This window comes from Moschus berezovskii, chromosome 6 (genome assembly GCF_049115385.1).
Source record: "Moschus berezovskii isolate FMDL1 chromosome 6, NW_MosBer_1.0, whole genome shotgun sequence".
In the NCBI taxonomy this organism is placed as follows: domain Eukaryota; kingdom Metazoa; phylum Chordata; class Mammalia; order Artiodactyla; family Moschidae; genus Moschus; species Moschus berezovskii.
In genome coordinates, this window is record NC_142465.1 from 69,192,000 (window position 1) to 69,197,851 (window position 5,852).

Here is a 5,852-nt window from a genome sequence, read left to right on the forward strand (position 1 = left end):
CAGATCCTCTTTAATTATTGCAATCCCTATGCTTGACATTCCCTATCCTTGTTTTGGTTTTGTTCATAGCGCTCCACCACCACCCAACGTGCCCAACATATTGAATATTTACGTTTTTTATGGTCAGTTTTTTTTCCCACTATCAAAATATTTCATGAAGGCAGAAATTTTGTTTGTTTTATTCATTGTCCAGGGCGGTGTCTGGCATGGGGGACAGGTTCTTTGAGTAAACTGAGTCTTCCTTGATTCCTCTCTGCTCTCCCAGGCCCCGCATTCAGTTCCTCTGCAAATTCTGGTGACTGTCTGTTCACAGTAGATCCAGAATATGAGTTCTTAGCACCTCCACCATGCCTACCCAGGCCCAGGCCACGTCATCACTCACCTGGATTGCTGCGAGAGCCTCCCTCCCCAGGCTTCCGGTATCCATCCTTGCTTCTGAACAGCCCGTTCTGTTCTCAAATCAGCAGCCAGGGGATCCTGCTGAAATGCGAGTCTGATCACATTGCTGCATCATCTGCTCAGTTCCCCCTTTCCCCTCCCCCCCATCTCCTCTCCTTCGCCTCCTCCTCTTCCCTCCCTGCCACTGCTTCTTCTCAGGCCCACCGCTGCTTCTGGGAAGGCATCTTCTAATGTGTCCAGGTTCTGTCCCTTCCAGCCACACAGGCTCCCTTTGTGTGCCTCAAGCACACTAGGCTCTTTCCTGCCCCAGGGTCTTCCTGCTGCTAAGTCACTTCAGTCGTGTCCGACTCTGTGTGACCCCATAGACGGAAGCCCACCAGGCTCCCCTGTCCCTGGGATTCTCCAGGCAAGAACACTGGAGTGGGTTGCCATTTCCTTCTCCACTGCTGCTGCTGCTAAGTCACTTCAGTCGTGTCCGACTCTGTGTGACGCCATAGACGGAAGCCCACCAGGCTCCCCTGTCCCTGGGATTCTCCAGGCAAGAACAATGGAGTGGGTTGCCATTTCCTTCTCCACTGCTGCTGCTGCTAAGTCACTTCAGTCGTGTCCGACTCTGTGTGACGCCATAGACGGAAGCCCACCAGGCTCCCCTGTCCCTGGGATTCTCCAGGCAAGAACACTACTACTTGCCATTTAATGCTCTTCTCCAGGCATTCCCGTGTCTGACCCATTTCCTTCCAGTCTCAGCTTCTCTCCCACACTGAAAGGAAATAGCAAACCCACCTCCACACAGCTGAAGACCCTTCGTTTTTTCTTCATGACTTGGTACCTCGCAAGTCAGATGGTGAACTATTGTTTCTCTTCTCCTCCCCCTATTCAGCCCTCTCTCTGTCTGAGAACATGGAGCTGCAAGACTTGTTGGGAAGGGAAAAAATCCAGAATCCAGGCCCATGACAAAAAAACTGACCAAAAAAAATTAATTTAAAGTAAGTAAAAGAGCTTTCATTCCATTTTTTAAATGCCTTTATGAACTAATTTTCTTTCCCTCTTAGAAAAGGCAGAAATGTGTGTTCTTGTCATAAAGAAAGAACTCATTACCTTCCTTGCTGGTAGAGACAGAAAAGTAGAAGCAGAATTCCAGAAAAATAGATCCTTTCCCTTTCTCTCTCTTTTCACTCACTGTATTTACCAACTTTCAGGAAGTAGAGGGTTTTGCTGCTCAAACTTTATTCCTGTCTCTCAAAAAGCAAATCTCTTGGAAATTCTTTGCAAGAAGCCTGTTTGCTGCTAGAATGTGTTGAGAATATTGCTTCTTTCACAAGGTCTGTTTTGTATCTTTAATTCATAGGAGTTTTTTGTTGTTGTTCACCCGCCTCCCACTTCTCCCCACTATTCCCCTTGGATTTTCCATGTGCTTCCTTCTTTGTCTCTTGCAGATGGTCGCATGTTCAAACTTTCTGTGTACTCATTTGCCATGCAGTTACACACGCATCATCTCATCTCATTTAATCTTCATAAGCATCCTGTGAGGTGCTATTATTATTATTTTCTTTTACACACAAGGAAGCTGATGCCTCAGAGCTAAGTAGTGTGGTGAGAGCTGTCAGTACCCCCTCCCATGTCACCATTGCAATGGGCACTGGTTGGCTTCCCACCGCCAGGGTCTATATATGTTTCTTTCACCCCAGAAGAGGCCAGAAGTGCTGGGGAATATGCCTATTCCCATTCCAACACACCCCCTCCATGGCAGCCTTTAACCAATGACTGATGGAGTTGGTGTATAAATATCACAGCTTCCCTGGTCCTTGGGTGGAAGAGAACTGAGGGGCATTTTCTAGGCTGGTTTCAGAGACTCCTAGTAGGATTGTGCTCCGATGGTCCATAGTTACCTGTCTGGTTAAAGAACCTTCTGTTGGCTACATCTACTTCTCTCTCTCTTCCCCTAATGGAGTTTCCTGGGATCACTTCCTAGATATGTATTTGCACTGGAATCCTTATCTCAGGGTCTGCTTCAAAGGGAACCAAAGATAGATCTTTGCCTGAGATTATATAGTTACCAGATGGCAGAGCTGAACTGCAGACTCAAATCTGTGTGATTCTAGAGCTTGTGTCTTTCATCATGATGTTCTAATCCCTTCCTTCTCTTTAAGAATTTTTAAAAATTTCTATCACTTATAGTGGTGATAACTTTCTTCCTAATGTGTCAAATTATAGCAAACAATAGTTTTGCTTTAAAAAACCATCTTGATAAATCAGTTGGAAAATGTTAACATTTTCTTAAATTGAAAATTTAGTTTTATAATGACAAATTATAAGCTATAAAAGGACAAGTTCCCACAAGTCCACAACCTAGCATTAATGGGGACCATATGATATGAGTTATGACAAGAAGAAGAGCGAGATTGGATTAATGACAAGTTAGGAATACTTTGTTAAGTTAAAAATGAATTTACTGGAAGGTCTTGGTTAGATTGGGGACTCCCAGATGGTGTAGTGTTAAATAATTCGCCTGCTAGTGCAGGAGACACAAGAGATATAGTTTCAGTCCTTGGGTTGGGAAGATATCCTGAAGTAGGGAATGACAACCCACTCCAGTATTCTTGCCTGGAGAATGCCATGGACAGAGGAGCTTGGCAGGCTACAGTCCATGGAGTCGCAAAGAGTCACACGACTAAGCATGCACGTACTTGATTAGATTATGGATTTGAAAGAAGAGTTGGATAGTCAAGTTCCAGACAGGACAGACACCAGGACAGCTTTTGGGAACCAGGGACCCGAAGCTATTGGACAGTCTTTTCCGGGAACCATAGTCAAGTTGATTAAGCTTCAATTCATCCTGGTGAAGACTAATTCCAGGGTCAGATGGTGTGACTGGCTGAGCAGAGACAGTGGGTGGGGAGCACTTTGATTGATACAAGCAATGGGGGAGATGCTCTTTCCCCTACAAAAAAATTACCTGGCTGCTTTAGAAAAGGAGGAGTGGGGTTCTGTGCCATAAAGATGACAAATATCCTTGTGAAAGAGAAGGGAAAATATCTGCTGAGGAAAGGTAGGAGAAGGGGGAAATGACAGCACACAGAGGAATATTTAATACATGAGGTGTCTGCAAAGAGAAGCAATTGTGGATGTTCCCAGCTGCCGACGGGGTCCTTGCAATGTCTATCCCCTTTTGAGGTAATCTGCTATTCTCCTCTCTATTCCTTCCACCCTAGACACATTGGGTTTCTGGTGTTCCTCTATCACATGAGATACATTCGTCCTCAAGACATCTCTACTTGCTGTTTCGATTTCTGGAACAGCATTCCCTCAACTTCAGCATGGCTATTCCCTTACCTCCTTCAGGTATTTGTTCAAATTTCACCTTCAAAGGGCTGCCTTCCCTGACCACCCACTCCCTCCCCTCCTCCCCACCTTCTCTGCCTTATTTATCTGTGTATATTGGATATTATTACCATCTCACATTATGTTTTTATTTGCATAATATACGTGTTCCTTCATGAGAATAAATATTCCATGAGGGCAGAGGTTTGGTAACCCCAGTTTCTAGAATGTTCCTGACATGTTGCGGGTGTTTGATAAATATTTGTTGAATGAACAATGAATGGCTTCTCCTCTCTTCCTCCGGTAAGGCTATCAAGTGTAAACATAAGGTTTCAAAATGATTGACAGAGGCAAGCCTGAAATGAAGTCCTAGGGCAGGCAAGAGGGGCACCAAAGATGTCCCGCAGAGGCGTCTGTGGAAATATGCCTGGAGGATTCTCTGCCCCTCCAACCACTACACATGATGGGGTCATGGGGATTCTGGCTTCAGAGGGAATTCCTGTTTCTTTTTTTTTTTAAATGAAAAAAGTTAAATTTTATTATCTTGAAGGTGAAAACAGTCCAGTTTCTTAGAGATACATTAAATTGAAAAAAAAAAAAATCTTAACCATATCATCAGTCTCACGAGTAAATGTGGTAAATCTTTTATAGGGATACACTTTTTTTTTTTTTAATTTTTTTCCAATTTTATTTATTTATTTTTTTCAAGTTGAACAGACTAAATTTCTTTAAGCAAACTTACTTATACTCCAGAGTCCTTTAAAAACTTAATAGCATTTATACATTGAAGGTATTTGATTTTCTTGTAACTAGCACTTCAAATGCAACAAGCATTTGAAGCAACAAGCATTTGACCCAACAAGTAAAACTTTCTACAGTTCATAACTTTTATAAACAAAATAAATTAAATGTACAGTGAATAAGTTCTCTGAAATATTTCAATATTTCTGCAGGTTTAGTAACATCGTAAAATACATTTCAACTAAAATTCACAAATCTAAAAACCTGTTAGGCATTTTTAGGCGTTTTAAGATGGAAATGAAGACCAATGTTACATCGTAATATGCCAATTACAAATAGTACTTCAAATAGCAAATACTACAGTTTGTCCCAAACTTTAAAAACTATTCATGAACTCAACACTGAACTATTGATGGCTATGAGAATTGTTTCCTAGCCTTTTTGAAAATTTCAACCCATTTACGTTTAAGGTAATTATTGATAAGTACGATCCCGTAGCCATTTTCTTTATTGCTTTGGGTTCAAGTTTATACACTCTTTCTGTGTATCCTGTCTATAGAAGATCCTTTAGCATTTGTTGGAGAGCTGGTTTGGTGATGCTGAATTCCCTCAGCTTTTGCTTGTCTGTAAAGCTTTTGATTTCTCCTTCATATTTGAATGAGATCCTTGCTGGGTATAGTAATCTGGGCTGTAGGGTATTTTCTTTCATCACTTTAAGTATGTCTTGCCACTCCCTTCTGGCCTGAAGAGTTTCTGTTGAAAGATCAGCTGTTATCCTTACGGGAATCCCCTTATGTGTTATTTGCTGCTTTTCCCTTGCTGCTTTTAATATTTGTTCTTTGTGTTTGATCTTTGTTAATTTGATTAATATGTGTCTTGGAGTATTTCGCCTTGGGTTTATCCTGTTGGGGACTCTCTGGGTTTCTTGGACTTGGGTGATTATTTCTTTCCCTATTTTAGGGAAGTTTTCAACTATTATCTCCTCAAGTATTCTCTCATGGTCTTTCTTTTTGTCTTCTTCTTCTGGGACTCCTATGATTCGAATGTTGGAGCGTTTAACATTGTCCCAGAGGTCTCTAATATTGTCCTCATTTCTTTTAATTCGTTTTTCTTTTTTCCTCTCTGTTTCATTGATTTCTACAATTCTATCTTCTAGTTCGCTTATCCTGTCTTCTGCCTCTGTTATTCTACTGTTTGTTCCCTCCAGAGTGTTTCTGATCTCATCTATTGCATTATTCATTGTATATTGACTCTTTTTTATTTCTTCTAAGTCCTTATTAAATCTTTCTTCCGTCTTCTCAATCCTTTTCTCCAGGTTATTTATCTGTAACTCCATTTTGCTTTCAAGATTTTGAATCATTTTCACCATCAAAATTTGAAATTCTTTATCA